Genomic DNA, 18,960 nt, shown 5'->3' with positions numbered 1-18,960 from the left:
TTATTAGCCCTAGGGACTCACCAATGGCTAACATCAAAACTTCTCCCTGACTGGGAGAGAGTTAATATCAAAGACCATTCATTAGTGGTAGAAGGGATGGAGGCTCTACAGAAAGACACATCATTGGCTCTTAGTTGTATACAAGCACAAATGTGGATACAATCGATTATTTCCAATATTCTGAGAGAAGGGGAGGAAGGAATCCTCTCTAAGGAAATTCGGAAGGTAGTTTGGGATAAAGCACTTGATCAAGAAAGAGAATTGCAATCCTGGTGGAAATTGGTAAATTTCACGTATGATGATAAGAATGATAAAATAATTGCCTTCGTCCTGACCATATCAAGGGCTACACAGTATAAAATCTACCCTATTACTGCCATAGGATTGTATCATAAGGGAGTAATAATCAATCCGGTAGGACATAAAGGGTGGGTGTGGCAACAAGGGGATAAATGGCAGACTATTGACACAGATCTGTGCACTAACATGGGACATCAGGGATATGTCTGCGAAGGAAACTCCATAGAGTCTCAAGATATGTGCCTGGACACCCACCAGAAAGAGTGCAACTTTGAAGTACAACCCTCTCCTAACCACAATACAGTTCTAATATACATAGGAGAGGGGTGCCTATGTTTACGCACTTCTTGTAAGAGCTTTATAGTCGATGGTGATGAAATGGAAATAGGAAACCACTCCAATCATTGTGTATGTAATTTCACAAAAATCGAAGGTTGTGACTTTAACTGTGTCAGCCCTGTTCTGAGCTCCCAAGTAATAGAAACGAAATATACTCTGTATCGAAGAATAGGTTCTACCCCCATAGGAATGAATTTGAAGAGAGTGAAGGAGATGCTACAGCACGAGGACTTACTTTCCATTCTAGAAGAAGTAAAACAAAAAGGGAAGGAGATGCTAATAGTAGTAAGACATGATACGGAGCAAATTCATGAGATTTTTGACGAAAGTACGAAAGGTAGGAGAACATCATTGGTGGGACACCCTCCTTGGATGGTCACCAACGGCAACCGGAATTCTTAACGCAATCCTTCACCCAGTAGTAGTTCTTTTGATATCTGTAGTAATTTTGTTAATTCTTACTGTAGCTATATATATATGGAACTGGACACTTACAAAGCGCCTGCAAATTATGTATGAAGCTTTATACCATAATCCGAGTTTTAAAAGACTGGGGTAGATTCTACTAACACTGAATTAGCTATAGGAGATTAATTTGGCTTGGCCTCTATCTCTCCATATAGCTCTTTTACGAATACGAACCAAGCCAAAAGCGAGATTAAGACACAAATGAGGTCAGATGCTTTATAACCCTAGAAACTTTATTCTCTATAACAATTAATCAAAGCGATAGGACAGAGAGGAAAAAGAAGGAAAAAGTCAGAATCCCTAAGCAAGAACACGATAGAAGTGCAACTAATTACCACCACCACGACCATGGATCCAGCGATGTTCTGGCGGCCCGATGACGCTCCACGTTCCTGGCTCCAAGTTGGTTCCCCTCTACTAAGGAGTACACAGTCTGTCCTTTTATAGTCCCCGTCCTCACGATCTGTCCGTCCATTTCCACGGGGCTCGTTGTTCTATGTGCCGCCCCATGGTCCTCCATACGCGCATGCCCAAGTGTCCATGGTGGTCGTGCTGGTGAGGGGCCGATCTGTGGCGTCTTCAGCCTCGCCGTGGTTTCCCCTCCACCTGGCTCGCACGCAGGTGCAGCTCGGTGGGTGCTAGTAAGGCTGCTGCTGTTTTTCGCCTTTGGCGGATGTCGTGGTTTTGCCAGGGACTATTTGTCGCCTCCTAAACGTACTCCTCCACAACAACACGATGCTGTAGCCAGGAAGTGGTATACCTGGAGGCAGCAATGCTGAGACAAACCAAAAGTCTCTACACCACTCCATGGCTCAACATTGCTGCCGTCGTGGTGGTGTGAAAGATAACAGTACAGAAAGAGAAAAGCTAGGAAAAGTGCAGTACTGTAACTAACAAGTATATATTTTTAACATTATTCTTTACTACTACAAAACATTTTAGTTTAACAAGTATATATTTTTTAACCATATTTTTAACACTATTTTTAACAATAAACATTTTTATCTAACAAACACATATTTTTAACAATATTTAAACATTTTTATCTAACAAATATATCATGTTTAAAACTCATCAACTTTACAAAGCCTAAGCATTTTATAAACTAAGTTTGAGGCTCCGATGAATCAGTAGAGGGACGAAGCGACATTCTACAAGAACAACAATTACCAGGACAAAACAAAAGTATAATAATGATAAGTAAGATAATAGCCAGTAAAGAAAAAAAGACAACATGAATCAAAATTAATGCCAAAAGGTGATCCATTCTTTTAACAAAAGATATCACAAACTGATTACGGCCCTGCAGATCCACGCGGTCGGCTGCTCCGGTCTGCTGGGGTCGGGATCAGCATGCGCAATGGGAAAAAGGCTCTCCGCACCCCCCCTTTTTTCAATCCCAAAGCGCATGCGTCATGTGAGCCTAGAAAGTTCTATTTTGATTTTCAACCAAAACAAATAAGCAATACTACTATTTCTAACTTTATAGAACAAAAACATCTTATAAACTAAACTTGAGATTCCGGAAAGTCAACAAAAGAACACGATGGTTGAGGTTCAAGGATAGTAGCAGTAAAAACAGCGGCAGAAGAGGACGATAGTTGAGGAGGAGATGCAGGAGAATTAACAGAGGATTGCAGTGGTTGCTGCTCAGGAGATTCAGACGAAGCAGCAGAAGAATGTGAAAATAACATACTAAACTGACATTCACACCGACAAAAAAGAAACATTACAATAACAAATGAGGCAATAGTTGATAAAACAAGAATTAAAGCTAGCGCAGAAATGCAATCCATATCCATGGTTGCGATAGATTCCAAAGCTCCAAAATGGAAGTCCAAATACGCAGCAAGAAAAAGAATTTCCACGCCCCCAGCCCAACGCGCATGTGTTATTTAGGCCTAAAAGCACCTATCCTAAATATAAACAAGGATACATGTGTATATAAAGTTTAAATGATTAATACAGCAGTAGACTTTGATTGGCGAACAGCACGAATCTGTTTTACACCATCAGGTGAAGCAGTAGATGTAAATTGCATGCTAGATACAACATGTTGGATTAACTGAACAAAGCAAGGAATGATACAGGGCAAAACATCAAGACAGCAAATGCACACAACAGATAAAATATAACCTGAGTTTCAAAAGAGTAGTGAAGACTAACACAACTTAGTTATAAAAGTGAGCTGTAAGATGGTTTGAGTAGTAAAAGAATTTACTAAGTAGGAAGAAAAGGGGGGAATGAGATAGGGAATTTAAAGAATTTTAGTTTGATGGTGTAGAGCTTGCGCCAAGATGAGGGGGCTATACGTGAAGACATACCTTCTGGCTCAAACAGAAGCTTCCTATTGTCCTTGAAGTAGTACAAATCAGCAATAGATCACCTCAAATCCTAACACTAATTGGCCTTGCGGTTTAGCTAGGAGCCAGGGAACAACTGAGGCTGTGCAGAAGAATAAGGTAAAAAGTTCATCAGCGAGGAAGAGGAGATACTTCATCTGTACAACCCTCGCCCAGGAATTTGCGACCACCAAAGGAGCTCAACGCGCACACGCAAGAGGAGACCTAATTACCATGAGAAGCGAGGGGAGGCGGGGAAATATTATGTTTATGTATAAGCATTCTATGAATATGCATTATTTTGTAATATATAAGCAGGACGAGAGCTGCAAGGGGTGCGCATGCTTGTGGAGGAGCGATCCACCATGTGCGCGGCGCTGAATAAACATACCTACTTCACAACTTAACAGTTGTGGAGTTAGTTTTTCCGCAAGTCAGTTTCTCACAGGCGGGCATCGGGCCCAGCGCCGCCGCCGGGCCGGTCCCGCGCCGGCGCAGCGACGGGCCGGAGCTTTGGCGCGGCGGAGCGGCGCCTGTCCTTCCGCCGCCCGCGCCGGGAGAGACCGGCCGCCGGAGGGGAGGAGCGGCCGGGGAGAGCGCGGCGGCGGGAGCGGGGCGGCCCGGCCGCCGCGGAGGCGGGCGGAAGGCGGGCGGCGGGAGCGGGGCGGCCCGGCCGCCGCGGCGGCGGGCGGAAGGCGGGCGGCGGGAGCGGGGCGGCCCGGCCGCCGCGGCGGCGGGCGGAAGGCGGGCGGCGGGAGCGGGGCGGCCCGGCCGCCGCGGCGGCGGGCGGAAGGCGGGCGGCGGGATCCGGGATCCGGGGAGGGGCGGCGGCGCGGCCGGGCGCGGGGCCGGCGCGGCTCCCCGCTGTGGTGGTCTCACGGAGCGGCGCCGCGCGGATGCCGGGCCCGGCGGCCCGCGACAGCCGCCGCCGCCCCCCTTCGTCCTCATGGGCTCCGGCGCCCAGTTCATCTCGCTAGAGCCCCCCTGCTCAGCACCCGCCGAATCTGGACGCGTACCGGGGCCGCGAGATCCCGGCGGGCCGGGAGAGACCACAAGGCCGTGAGCACCGGGCGAGGCGCGGGGGGGTGGGGAGACGGGACTCGGCCCGGCGGGAGGCGCCGGCGGCTGCGCGGCGGGAGAGCCGTCGCTGATGGGGGTGGTTGACCCCGCCGGGCCCTTCGAGAGCTGCTGGGAGGAGGAGCGGGGAAACCGAGTCCCCGCGCAAAGGCGCCGGAGATCGCTGTCACGTGGAGGGAAAAACAGGGAAAAAACTCGTCTTGAGGGTAAGTGCCGACAGCTTCGGTCGGGTGCGCGGCTGCGCGTGAAGCTTCTCGGGGCGCAGCCGGTCCCGTCCCACCCCCCCGGCACCCATTGCTGGTTGCCATGCAGCCAGAGGGGGCTTGGCACAGCCCCTGGGTCGTCTGCTGCCCTGTGGATAGAAACTTTTCGCATCCCCGTATGGTTCGGTGTGTTATCTGTATTTCCCCTTCCCCGTTTATTTTGATTCCCTCTGTTACCTCGAGTAAAAGTTATCTTCAAAAGGTCTTCGAGCCCGCTTTGCTTTAGTTGTGGCAATGCTTACAGAGCACTTGCTGTTTGGATGACAAAAATGCATCAAAACCAGTGCTCGACACAAAATATACTAGACCTATAGCTGTATTCGAGCTGGCCTGAAGTGCCTGTGAAATACTTCTTAGTCAGGTGTGTCTAGGTACTGCTTTGTATGCATTAAAAACAAAGCTCAGTTTAGAAACTGGGACTAACATGTACTTAAAGCACTTATGTCTGTAACTTAAAAGGATGAAAACTTTACTTAAGCTTTTTATAATCTGTAATTTTAATGACGATCTATATTGTATATTCTATAATTTTTCATCTAGAAAAGAGACAACTTCCGTGATGATGAAGGATGTTAATTAATCCATGCTATCTGCATCTCTGTGTGGCTTCTTTAAGAACTAAACCATTTCACTTTGAGGAGTTCATTGTTTTTAATGTAGTCTTCAACAACTAAAAGTTTTCTCTGTGCTTTCCAAGTCAGGCTTTTCTCGGCAGGGTGTCTTGCTTCCATGACAAAATAGGCAGACCAGATCCAGCTCAGAAGTGGTCTGCTCCTCAGGGGACCTCTGCCTCGGAGTGATGCTTGTAGTGGACCGTTTCCTTCCAGCAGAACTCTTTCAGGATTTTCAGTTGTACAGAGTCTTTTTTTTTTTTTTTTTTTTTCATTATTTTCAAGATTAATTAACTACGAAGGAAGAAATCCTTGGCAGGTTTGGTTTTTTTGTGGTTTTTTTTTTTTTTTTTTCTTTGCTAACAGTCATGGATTCTGCTTAAAGGTCACTGCTATGCTTTTGCAGTCTACACTAGAAACGGTTGTCAGAGGCTACAGGGAATTCTGCTGTGCGTTTTGTGCAGGGGAAGGCTGTGCAGAGTTAGGCAGGTAAAGCAGCTGGCACATGTTCTCAGCGTGGAGAACAGGAATGAGGAAGATAAATGTAAACATTTCACTGAAACCGAAACAGAATGATCATTATGAAGCTGGCTGTAAGGTGGTTCTACCCCTCCCCCCCGTTTTTGCAGACTTTTCCCATGCTTTGAGGCACGGAGTCATCCCTACCTCATTTGTAGGGTGGCTGGGCTCTGCTGGAGTGTTTTAGCTGCAGAGACAATGCAGAAGGGCCCGGGATGAGAGAGATGATTATGTTGGTGCTAGTTACATGTTCAAGTTGTAATGCCTCTTTCCTAACTCCTTGATGTGCAAGGCCTTGGTGTGGTGGCAGCTTTTGCAGTTTTTCTGATATTAACGAGCAGTTTAGTTATTCAGCTTATTTAATTCATAGCAAGTAAAGAGCATACAGGAGCACAAGAGCTCTAAGGTAAACCAGCATGTGATGGGTGTATCCTCCTCCAAGTTTCCAGTCCCAAGAAGTTCCATGGCAGATCCAAAGTGGCTACTGTCCCTTTGGAAACTGTGTGTCTGCAGGTCTCTAACCCTGGTGTAATTCCCCAGGCTGAGCCAGATTGTTTTCTTGTGGCGTGTATTTGAGGACTGTGTGCACCAAAGTTCCCTTTTTGTCTGGACAAAGTGGAAACTCATTTTTCGAGGCTGAGCCTTCATGACTTGTCTGTGTAGGGACCTCAGCATTAGAGCTCACAGCCTTGTTGCCTAAACACGTTTATCTGTTCTGACAGTGCTTCAACACAGAGTGACTTCTCAGAGATGCCGGATAGCTAAACACAGTTTTTGTAAAAAGACTTTTTTGAAATAATTGTTAGTCATTTCCTGTAGCATGAGAAAATAGCAAAATTTGAAATGCTTTCAAAATTTGAAATGCTTTCAAAATTTGAAATGCTTTCAAAATTTGAAATGCTTTCAAAATTTGAAATGCTTTCAAAATTTGAAATGCTTTCAAAATTCCTTCATCCAGTGGCCTTATCTTTCCAGTTGAGCCATTTGCTTCTACTGAATTTCACTTCTTGAGTGTGTTTTTTCAGCCTGATACAGCTGATGGTTACTCTTGCTCTGCTGAAAGCTTGTTGGAGTTAACCTCATGGTTCTTGGTGTTTGCTATCCCACTGAACTGGGATGCCTTCTTATGAATGACGGACGGTCAGAGTTAGCAATATACATTGTTACCATGTCCTGATTTGAACCAAGATTAAAGTAAAAAGACAGTACAAAGGATAACAAATGACACAGGTACTGTATTGTGAACATTGCATGAAAAATATGTTGAAGAAAGCAAACAAGTGCTTAACGATACATAGATTTCCCAGGTCACTGTACAGTTTTTTCCCCTAACATCTGTACTGGCATTCTCTTAGTGTTTGTTCTTCTTTCAGTCTGGGATTTGGCCCAGATATTGGTGAAGCACACTCTTGCAGTCATCTTTTAACTGATGTGGCAGTTTAAGATTTCTCCCAGGGAACACTTACTTCTAGATCAATGAAGCAGAAATATCCGAAGCAGGAGTTACAACTTGGTTTTTTTTTCTAGTTGTCTCAGTGATGTATGCTGAAAGTATTGGTTTAAGTCTTTATGTACTCCTGTGTGTGAGTGTGTACAAAACTCTGCCTTCTTGAAATAAACCTAGGGCTCTGACAAATGAAAATCAAGTTGAAAGGCTTTCTGTTATGATTTCTTTCTTAAACCTTTGAGATGAAAACTGTTAAAGGTGACTCTCACAGACCAGACTGCCTCTCATGAAGCATTAGGTCTTGTTACATCCATCTACATGGGGATCCAAGAAACAGAAAATATCTTTAGGGGTTTAGTCTCAGATGCCCCAATTCAGATGCCAGCTATGGGAAGCATCTTGTGAGGCCTGGCTCTAGCCTGGAGAACAGCAGGAAGAGAGGCGCTCTTTAAAATGAGTGGGAAAGGAAAGGTGATTGAAATCTTCCTCGTAGAGAGGCTTGTCTTATCATGAGAGGTTGTCAGGTAAACATTGGGGACTGCATGTTTCAAGCCTGTCTGAAGAGAAGGCCATCAGACAGTTGCAGAATTGCCAAGCTCTGTGGCTCAGGGCTGACCCTTCCGCAGTGGGTGTCCGCAGGTCTCACTGCGCAGCCCTGCAAGGGCCTTGAATGTGCATCATTGCCCTCCTGTAGCGCCCTTCTTCACGCACTTCTGTCATCATCTCCATCAACTACTAATGGAAGTCCCTCTTGGTAAAGTTAGTGTCAAGAAGTAGAAGAATCTGGTCTGTTTTCTGCCCTTTGCAGGGTGGACTTTGAAACTTTGGGTTGTAAACTGAACAAGCCCCCTCTCATGGTCATCACAGCTTTCCTGTCATTATAAAAGCAAATAGTACTCCTCCTCCTTGCAGAAATACAGAATCACAGAATCATCTAGGTCGGAAAAGATGTTGAAGATCATCCAGTCTGACCATTAACCTACACTGACTGTTCCCAACTACCCCATATTCCATAGTGCTATGTTGAGCCTGCTCTTAAACGCCTCCAGGGATGGGGACTCCACCACCTCCCTGGGCAGCCCATTCCAACGCCTAACAACCTGTTCTGTAAAGAAACGCTTCTTAATATCTAGTCTAAACCTTCCCTGGTGCAACTTGAGGCCATTACCTCTTGTCCTATCACTTGTTACTTGGTTAAGGAGACTCATCCCCAGCTCTCTGCACCCTCCTTTCAGGCAGCTGTAGAGGACGATGAGGTCTCCCCTCAGCCTCCTCTTCTCCAGACTAAATGCCCCCAGTTCCCTCAGCCTCTCCTCATACGACCTGTGCCCCAGATCCTGCACCAGCTCCGTTGCCCTTCTCTGGACATGCTTGAGTCATTCAATGTCCTTTTTGTAGTGAGGGGCCCAGAACTGAACACAGGAATGGAGGTGCGGCCTCACCAGTGCGGAGTACAGGGGTAAGATCCCTTCCCTGTCCCTGCTGACCACGCTAGTGCTGACACAAGCCAGGATCACAGAATCAACTAGGTTGGAAAGGACCTGGAAGATCATCTAGTCCAACTGTTAAACCATTGGCCACCTGGGCACACTGCTGGCTCATGTTCAGCTGGCTATCAATCAACACCCCCAGGTCCGATAGCAATGTGAACAAGATCAGCAGGCATAAAAAAAAGTGTATCTTCAGTTGCTTTGGTTTCCTGTAGATAAATGCCGTCCTCTTGAAGGAAATCTTTTATTGTTCCTCTGAATGCAGTTATAAATGGAACAGAAATAGGAGAAAAACTCTACTAACTAGTTTTTAATCCCAGGACATGCATGTTCAAACTTGATTGCTCCTCAGAACCAATTTTGAAATAACACTCTTTGTTTTTTTTCATTAAAAGACAAGTTTATATGAAAGACTTTGCTGCAATAATTTTTTAAAAGGATATCAAGTTATCCACAAGAAAAGCATGGCAGAGAGGAGCTTTAGCTTTGGAAGCTGATTTTTCCCCCCCGCCATCAAGACAGGAGAATTGAAAGAACAAACTTGCCTGAATGAGGCAGAATTTCCTTCTCAGCTCAACAGATGTGTTTCAGATAAAAGTGTTCTTGTTTCCTTCTTTTCCTAGGAATTTTCCTCTGGCAAAATTGTATGTTTCAAGGGACACTGTTTAAGATCAATGGAAAAAAAACATATTGCCCTGTTCAGACTCTAGCTTTGACGAAAGCATGGAAATATTAAGTGAAAATGTCAGTTGAAGACACTTGATGAGGTATTGTATTTTGAGATGTCCAATCTCTGTTCATTTTTCTGAGAGAAGAGAAACCAGGCCTGTGAGAAACTGACAAACAACCTGGGAAAGCAAAAGTTGAGGCTGATTGAAGAAATGCCTCAAACACTCGCAAGACAAAACTCTGAGTCACAGGGTGCATTCTGTGGAGGCCAAAGCTGATAACGCTGCCCGATGTATCTGGGGGAGAGAGCCCTGTGGAGACAGGACGGCTCTGCCCTGGGGCACCTGGGCAAATTTCAAGGGCCATGTGTCCGGTGAATGACTTTTGCTTCATTATCCACAAAATGCATATTAAAGTTGACACCCCTCAATATGCTAACGAGGGCTGTCATGATCATGCTAATGACATCATCCCATGAAACACCTTACCCCTCCCTGTACATGGGATACGTAGCTATGTGGGTCTGCCTAGGGGACAGACCCAAGGAAAATGGGTATAAATCAAAGAGGGTAAGAAAGGACTCTCTCTCTCTGCCCCTCTCCCCCCCCCCCCCCCCCCCCCCCCCCCCCGACCGTCTGGAGAAAGCAGTGAAGCGAAGAAGACGAATGCCAGCGAAGAAGACGGCCGCCTCCTGGAACCCTCGCCGGCGGGATCAGCGCAGGAACCCAGACCGGTGATCTGTATTCCCCCATTCCCTCTATCTCCCTCTTTTCCTTTTTCTATTAAGAAATGCAAAGCATATTATATTGCTCACCACAACTTGCTCTGTACTTAGCCAATTATCATGTGTTCAATTAGTGCATTGTAGGTAGTTAATAAATACTTGAACTTGGAGACTTGTTGTCTGCTCCAACTGGGGATTTGCGAATCTGAGTCACTTGTCCCCCTCGTCGGAGCGGGACGTGACAATTTTATAGAATGAAGAGGAAAAGTGAAAGCATGCACAATGAGTCACATCATGATAAATCTACAGCTAAAAATCTGTGGGTGTATATGATTATGTTAATGTCAGTGCCAGTATCTTAGAACTAGAATCACTCTTCTTAGGAAATGTCTTTTGCTTGTATAAAAACCATGCCTCTTTCCCCAAATCCCTTGAGACTTCTCGTCCACTTTGGTTTGGTTTTGGAGATTATTTGCCCGACCCTGAGACTTAAAGATTTGCAGGTTTAGGGAACGTCCATCCCTATAAAACTCTTTGCACATGATAGACAGCAGACTTGGGGTCTGAATCCGTATGGTCCACAGGCTTTTATTTGCATGATGTGGAGCACTGGATTATAAACCTGAAGTTCCCTAGTCTTGAGGGGGGAACCATACAATGCGGTACGATACGATACAATACTTCTATACAGTAATTCTAATCCAGTAATTCTTCTCTCCTCTGCCCTCTTTATTAATGTAGAGAGTTGGCAAAGCCGAACTCAGACCAAAAAAATGAAGACTATAAAGAAGGTAAGTAGTTGTAATTCCTTAGGATTCCTTTTTAGTCTGGTTTCTGAGAAGCATTGCATTTGGTCACTCTATTTAACTTGCCCCCAAAATCTTCTGAACACATCAGCCAGAATCGGCTGAAGTTGTGAGTATTGATATCTCCAAGATAGTGAATTTCCTATGAGTTTTGTGAAGAGAGGTAAGTGCAAATAGGAGGATGTGCTGTTAATTCCTTTCAGGCTGTGGGAGAGCACAGTGTGAATTCCAGCCTGTTCTTAGGCACTGGAGAATCTGTTCCTTAGCCTGGGTTTCTTGGTGACATAGATTTTTCTGGAGTTTGCAGGACACCAAGTAATGGAAAATCTGTCTTGCAGCTAGGAGGGAATGTTGCAGTATTGTCGTGGTTCAGCTAGGATAGGGTTAAGTTTTCTCCCAAGCAGGGGGAAGGGATCTCTAGCCGGGTTATTCACACCATGCTGATGTCAGGTCCGTCATGGCAGTGCGGGAAGCTTTCCTTTGTGGCTTTGGTGGCAGAAAGCACGCGTGGCGGGCTGGCTGTATCCTTGCGGTATTTCTCTGTATATCTTTTGTCTCGTTTACTGTCATTACTGTTTGTTGTTGTTACTATCGCTACTGTTGTTGTTCAGATTGTTTTATTACACTGTTGTATTAAACTTCTTATTTTAACCTGGGGTTTGTGCCCTACTTGTGTCTGGGGGTGGGGGAGGGACAACGGCAACGTGGTCTCCGGTCCCAGCAGGGCCTAAACCAACACAAGTATTATCATAGAACAGTTTGGTTGGAAGGGACCTTAAAGATAGATCATCTAGTTCCAACCCCTTGCCATGGGCAGGGACACCTTCCACTAGACCAGGTTGCCCAAAGCCCCATCCAACCTTCCAGGGAGGGGACAGCCACAGCTTCTCTGGGCAACCTGTGCCAGTGCCTCACCACCCTCACAGGAAAGAACTTCTTCCTTATCTCTAATCTGAATCTACCCTCTTTTTTGAAGAGTTTAAAACCGTCACCCCTCGTCCTGTCCCTACACTCCCTGATATCGAGTCCCTCCCCAGCTTTCCTTTAAGTACTGGAAGGCTGCTATAAGGACTCCCCAGAGCCTTCTCTTCTCCAGGCTGAACACCCCCAACTCTCTCATCCTGTCCTTGTAAGGGAGGTGCTCCAGCCCCCCGGTCATCTTCTGGGCCCTCCTCTGGACCCACTCAAGCATGTCCTTCTTATGCTGCCAGAGCTGGACACAGCACTGCAGGTGGGGTCTGACGAGAGTGGAATAGAGGGGGAGAATTGCCTCCCTTAGCCTGCTGGCCACACTGCTCTTGATGCAGCCAAGGATACAGTTGGTTTTCTTGGCTGCAGATATACATTGCAGTGTCATACTGAGATGCTTCTCACCAACACCCCCAAGCCCTTCTCCACAGGGCTGCTCTCGTTCCACTCATTGCCCAGCCTGTACTTGTGCTTGGGATTCCCCCTACACTTGTGCAGAACCTTGCACTGGGCCTGACAGAAGTTCGTGAGGTTTGCACAGGCCCACCTGTCCAGCCTGTCCAGGTCCCTCTGCATGGCACATCCCTTCCCTCCAGCGAGTCGACTGCACCACCCAGCTTGGCATCATCAGCAGACTTGCTGATGGTGCACTCAGTCCCCCTGTCCATCTCTCCAGCAAACAGATTATTATATATTGCAATATTTTATGATATTGTAATACACTATAATATTGATTTCATTGTAGTGTTGTAATCTTTATTGTTTGTTTATACTATTGAATTAATTATTATAACATGCAAGTTAGAAAATAATTCAGTCAGGAGACGCACAAACCCACTGATGTCAGGAAGGTGTCCCTCGAGCTCAGCGATTCATCTTGGAACTGAATTGCCGTGCTGAGAGCACAGGAAGGCTCAGTGCTCCTAGGCTGTTTGCTGGCAGCTGGGAAAATCCGTTAGCTCCAGGCAGTGTCCTGCTAGCCTTGGGCTGTATGCGGGAAGGGACCTGAAATGCACTTTTTCTGTAGTAATTCAAGTTCTACCTGTGCAATGTACATTGTTATTTAATGAGCTCTGCCTTAGTGTTATTGTTGCTGATGATGAGAGGGAAGCATAGCTGTGTTTATACTGACTATCTCACTGATCTCTCCACTGTTTTAATTATAGTACAAGTAACAAACCCATGGCAAGTGATGGTGTGTGGTAAGTACTGGGCAGATCTTTCTTTGCAAGCAAGCAAGGGTTTGAGTTCTTTGGTATTTGTCTTGAGGAATTTCTTACCTTCTAGAGATTTTGTGTGATGATGGAGAAAATTAAAGTGATGCATGTTTAAACAGTGTACTAAAACCACGCATCTTAATGAGAGACTTCCCACGTAAACAATTTTTAAAAAAAACAATTAGATACAATTTTACATGGATGGAGCAAAAACACTTTATATGGAGTTATATTCGGGAAGAAGTAACTGCATGGAACAAAAGTTGTGTGTTTGTTTTCATCAGAGTGTCTTTTCAGTCTGTTAAAAACTTGAGATACAGGTCGTGCTTTTAAGTAGGTAGTTTAAAGAGAAGTAATTTAAGCTGAATGCTGTGGTCACAACAATAACTTCCAATTCAGTATTTGAAGAAAAAACCCCAGTCCACTGCATATTTTCTTTACATTTTATTAGAGCAATGGTGAAATAAAGGGGAATAACGTATTTTCTGCCTCACAACATTTTATATACGAATGCATTTTAGTCACCAGAACATTGAAGATGAGAGCTGAAGCAAAAGCTGCAGGACAAGTCCATGAAGAAAATGAGGCTTTGGAAGTCTGCCGAAGCTGCAGACTTCGACAGAGTCATTACACCGCTACAAATCAGTCTGTTTTGTTTGACAAACTTATAACAAAGTAAGTGGGCTTTTTTTTCACCATCTTGCAAAAGTACTAAAATGAGCCTTATTAGCAAGCCTTTGTGCTATGGCATAATACTGGCTAGGGACTTTCTCCTTTGGACAGCAGAAAAAGGTGCTACTCGTGGCAGCCAGAGCTAGATGTATTCAGTGGTTAGGCTGAGACATGTCCACGTGCCCCTATGTAAACATTCCGTGCTACCATAGTTACCAGGCTAGTAGGTTCCACCACGTTCCGTAACTTGGAACTTTCTGGATCTTTCTAAGACCTGGTAGTGTTCAGCTGCTGTGGACCAGGTAGGGTCTGCTCCTCCTCCTCCTCCTATGCCCCTATGTCCTGTAATTGTTAATATACGGATTTATATAAGGTGGGAGCCTTTTTACTTCACAGCCAATCTGTTTAACCGATTTTTGGGGGAATACGTGCTTGTGGCTGTTTTAGACTTCCAGACATGCAAGTGTGTGGGGGAGGCTGTCTTTGGAAGGTGCTTCATTTGTAAAGACTCTGGGCACAGTTTACGTTTAAATTACGTTTAATTTTACGTTTAAAATCCCAGTCTGTTTTGGGATTGCCAGGTGCAGAGACCTCTTCACAGTAGAGCATCTCTTATGTGTGGACTGGGTGGATTTGCATGTTGTCTTGTGAACCCAAATGATCACTTTATGTTGTGATTTTTGGTAGCTTTAACTTGCCCTCTGAATCAATTTTCTTAGCATCCAAAGTGCCTTCTTAAATTTTAATTAACTTTTCTTCCATGCTTAATGAATATTTTTATAATGCTTGGTTAAGTTAAGCTACTGAGCAAAGTTTTATACAGCAAGGGAAGTAGTCCTAGTGTTTCTGCTTGTCTGTCAATGTCTTAATTCTCTTTGTGAAGCCCAGATGGACATTGTTTTCTGAAAGGTTTGTCAAGTGTAACAGCAGCAGCATGTTTTTTCCAGCATATATCGTCACGGAAAATCAACTTGAACCTTAAACTACGGTTAAGAGAAGAATAAGTAACCTGTTGTCTGAGGAAGGCTGTGAACTAAAAATGACAATGCTATCATGCAGAACAACTTAAGTGTTATTAAAAACTGCCATAATTTTTTTCTGATGCTATCACCTTCAAAGTTCTTTTTTTCCTACTAAGCCAGACTTTTTTTCAAACTGTTTAGCTAGAGAAAATAAACCTGAAAAGAGTATATGTTTGCAAGTCCTCAAAGCTTGTTCTTAAATCTCTCTATGCTCTTGCATGTCAACTTTTTATCTTAGTACTGCAGAAGCAGTCTTGAAAAAAATGGAGAAGATACGTAGACAGCAAGTGATGGAAGACTGTGAGATGTTCCGCAACACAAAAGTAAGATATTAATTTAATTTACTATTTTTGTATCAGCAGTGTATTTCACATAGGGAAACTAGTTGTAATTTTAATTTAGCTGAAATAACTTCTTCCAAAGAGTAGTGTAGTCTAAAACAACATTTGTTTTTGCTCTGTAATTATAGTATAATATCTTTCTCTTATAGTTATGCTACAGATATGCTCTAAGGGTGGAGGGAATATCTTCTTCAGAAGCCATGAGGTGGCAGTGAGATGCTGAAATCCATGTCTTCTACTACACTTTCTGAATTACCTTACGAATTTTGAATAGACACTGTTACAAACAGCTGTTTTAGGTCTTGGCTTTTCACTTCAAATCTTACTGAAAAATTAATTCATTGATGTTTGCTTCAGCTATGTTTGTTCTTGTGCCAGACTTGCCTGGGAGCTGAAGTACTCCTCTGTCCCTAGAGGAACTTCTGTTAAAATTATACACAGCAATCATATTTTCTATGTCTTATTTTTGCTCTGTTAAATTAAGTTCTTGCTGTCCTTTTGAATGACAGGCACTTCATTTCTTAAACATATTCATAGCCTACTTTTGTACTGTTTTATTTAGATCTGAAATCCTTTTTTTTTTTTTTTTTTTCCTAATGAAACCATAATTGTCCCTAGTACTTTGTATATCATCTCTGAAATGCCTGTATGATTTTTTTTTGTCTGCTGGGAGATGCTTTTTCTTGTGTTCTGCCACACTCTTGGATTATTAATCTGTGACTGATTGATACACTTCGGTTTTGTATCTGGAGAAGTATTTAACTATCACGTGTCCTAAGTCCTATTTCAGAGCAGAAATTCTTGTCCTGAAATCCTGAGTGCCAGAATGATGTTCCTATTCTCTCTTCTTGTACTTAAATTTCATCTTTTGTGTATATGGAGTACCTCGATAGTGTTAATATAGAGGCTCCAAATATGCCCGTGTTAGGTTTTCTGCATATTTGTGACTGATCTTTCTTGTTTCTTTTAATTAGGGAAATCTTGATATTTACTCCCAAGGAGAGGAAGAAATCCGAACAGGTGGCAAAGAAATAGATGATAAGCCAAATGACATTGTAGGTTAGTTCTGTTTTAGATTTTCTTTACTGTGCTCTAGCCAAAAGCCTTGTCTTAAACAATTGAGATGAGCTGAACTACTGGGTGTTTGTTACCTCTTGAAACATTCTGTATTGTTGTTGACATTACGAGCCATAGTCATGGACTCTAGGGCTGTAGCGTAGTGTTCTCAGATCAGGTATTCAGAGAAAAAAAAAAAAAAAAAAAAAAAGAAAAAAATCATTGCTTTTGCAAAATGCTTGCAAGATAAAAGGCAAGAGATGGCTGTGGACAGGTGGGAATACAAAGAACTGAACGGTGTTGCTCCGAATGAGAAAGAACGATCTTGCTACAGCACAAGCACGACAGTTTTCATGGTTTTGAACAGCACAGCGAGAGCATTTTGTGGAAGTCAGGTGGGCTGCCAGATGTGTATGGAAAGCTCCTCCCAAGTGTGAAGATCAGCAGGGGAGAAGATAGACGTGTTCCTTTTTGTGTTTATCAGTAGTCAGTGGAAGCTGCTGTCTGGGCAGTTAGTTAGGAGCTGTCATCCTGGTACTCATGGAAATACCATGAGGAATAAGGTTAAATTGTAAAAGGCCATCTTAACTTTATGTTTGAAGTGAGGAGGGGAAGACTTTAAGGTTTTAAGGAGAGTGATAGTTGTGATGAAGGCAGTCAGTGCAATGGCCCTTGCAGGAGTTTTCTGGGTGGAAAAGGAGGGGGTGAGACTGTACTTAAGAACAGAAGAGAATGTGGCAGTAGTTGAGCCTGTCAGTGTTAGATTTTGTGATAGATCTCTGCACACCCACAAGGGAGCTCAGAGGGACAGTGGCAGGAGGGAGAGTCCAAATAATACCCTGCTGGGCTACTGCCAGGGCCATCCCAGGGCCATCAGCCCATCCAAGTCCTATATGCACGAGCCCAGAGGAGCACAGGGGTGCACAGTGAGAGGCAGGGACCCAAATCAAGAAGGAGCAGCTCCCTTGTCTGGGCCCCTCTTGGGGCTGTCCCAGCAGAGCCATCAGCCCCAGTGTGCAGGTGTGAAACCCATCTGGATGAGTCGTTGGGAGCAGCTCTCCAAATGACATTTTGGCCTAAGGGATTACTGCCTAGAGGTGGGACATATTGTAGGATGCAGGGGAAGAGCAGTTTGCACAGGACTTATTATGGGATCTTTAGGGCAGGAACCAAAGGCAGAACAAGGGAGGGGTTGAGATAATTTCAGGAGGAACAAGAGTGGGAAAGTAGAGGGGCAAGAGGATAAAAAGGGCTGGTGACATGTCAACAGTTTGCTGGTCAGCACACTTGACTGATGGTGCCCTGCACCTGATCACCTCTCTGACCATCAGAACTTGAATAAGAGATGATTTGTGCAATAACCAGTGAGGGCAGTATCTTGTACATGTTACACAGACTGTGTGAGACCTGACCACTGGCAATAGAACCTTACAGAAAGGTTCAAGGTAAATGTCCAGGTGTCATTGAGCCCTGGGGTGATCTTGTTCCTAATCACGAACAGGCCTGAGAACAGTCCGTGGCCTGTCGTTAGGCCTATGATTAGATCTGACCTAGCCTGTGGCTCCTGATCAGACCTTCATGTAGAGCAGTGAGAGAACACTTGGAGCCATAGGAGTCGTCTGGTGAGAGGCTGACCTAAAGAAACCAAGGTAGGACAAGGCATGAACAAAAAGAAACATTAGGTATGCCAAGGCCGTTTGACTGGAGAGGGAGAAGGACAGGGGACTCATCATTTGGAGATTAGGAGTTAGGAGAATATCAACTCACGACTTTAGTAAGAGCAGCTTTAATAGAAGGCATGGGCATTCTAGAGGGAGGAACCGTATGGCTTGGTTCAGGTGTGTGGATCTCAGGCAGTTGGGCAGGAAAGACTTGTCCTTGTAGGTAGTATGTGGAATGGGAAGTAAGAGTGAGGCAATTAGTTTGGGATCAAAGTGCAAACTCTGGAATTTTAATTTAGGAAAAATCTAAAATGTAATTCTATAAGGAAAAGCATGCCAGGAAGGAGTGGGGCAAATATTTCAGTGCTGGTGTAAAGAAGATGAGTGGAGCAAGGGGAAGGACTAGAGAAGCAGAAAAACAGAGAAATTCATGCCTTTAAGAGGAGTATTGGAGTATCAGTGGCTGGGAATGGTAGTGATACCAAAACATTTTTTCAGTTTTCCATGTGCTGTCTATATATCTTGTGTATTACCTTGCATTCAGAAAGCAGTGCAACCTTTTGGGAAGAAAAAAAAAGGGTAGTTCTTTCCAAGGAATGAAATTCACTTACCTGTAGCGAGCGGGTAGGTAAACAGAGTGTGTCCATTCCTCACATGGTGTACAGCTATGAATGTGAGAGGGTATTATTAAGAACCTGCTAGATAATGATACTGCTTTTTTGCACTCTTACCATCTTTCATGAAAAAAACTTTGTTACTTTCCAGAAGCTAGTGGCATGAACTGTATGCCTTCAACATTGTTTTCTGATTGGGGAAATTCAAACCATTGTCCATTGCCCATTGTTGCTCATGTAATCTGTGGCAGAGGCAGCATTTGGAGCTAGATTACAACATGCTTACTCTTACCACTGTAGAGTATTAAAAACATTTCCTTGAAACACTTTCTCAAAAGAACAAGACTTTCTGA

General features: G+C 44.3%; 1 pseudogene; it reads left to right on the top strand.

Annotated features, from left to right (window-relative positions):
* Positions 1-2,460: 2,460 nt before the first annotated feature.
* LOC141955029 (ATPase family AAA domain-containing protein 2-like) overlaps positions 2,461-18,960 on the top strand; it is a 45,816-nt pseudogene continuing 29,316 nt past the window's right edge.

This window comes from Athene noctua, unplaced genomic scaffold (genome assembly GCF_965140245.1).
Source record: "Athene noctua unplaced genomic scaffold, bAthNoc1.hap1.1 HAP1_HAP1_scaffold_79, whole genome shotgun sequence".
NCBI classification, from domain to species: domain Eukaryota; kingdom Metazoa; phylum Chordata; class Aves; order Strigiformes; family Strigidae; genus Athene; species Athene noctua.
Note: the sequence above shows the minus strand (reverse complement) of the source record. Positions and strands in the feature narration are given on the sequence as shown.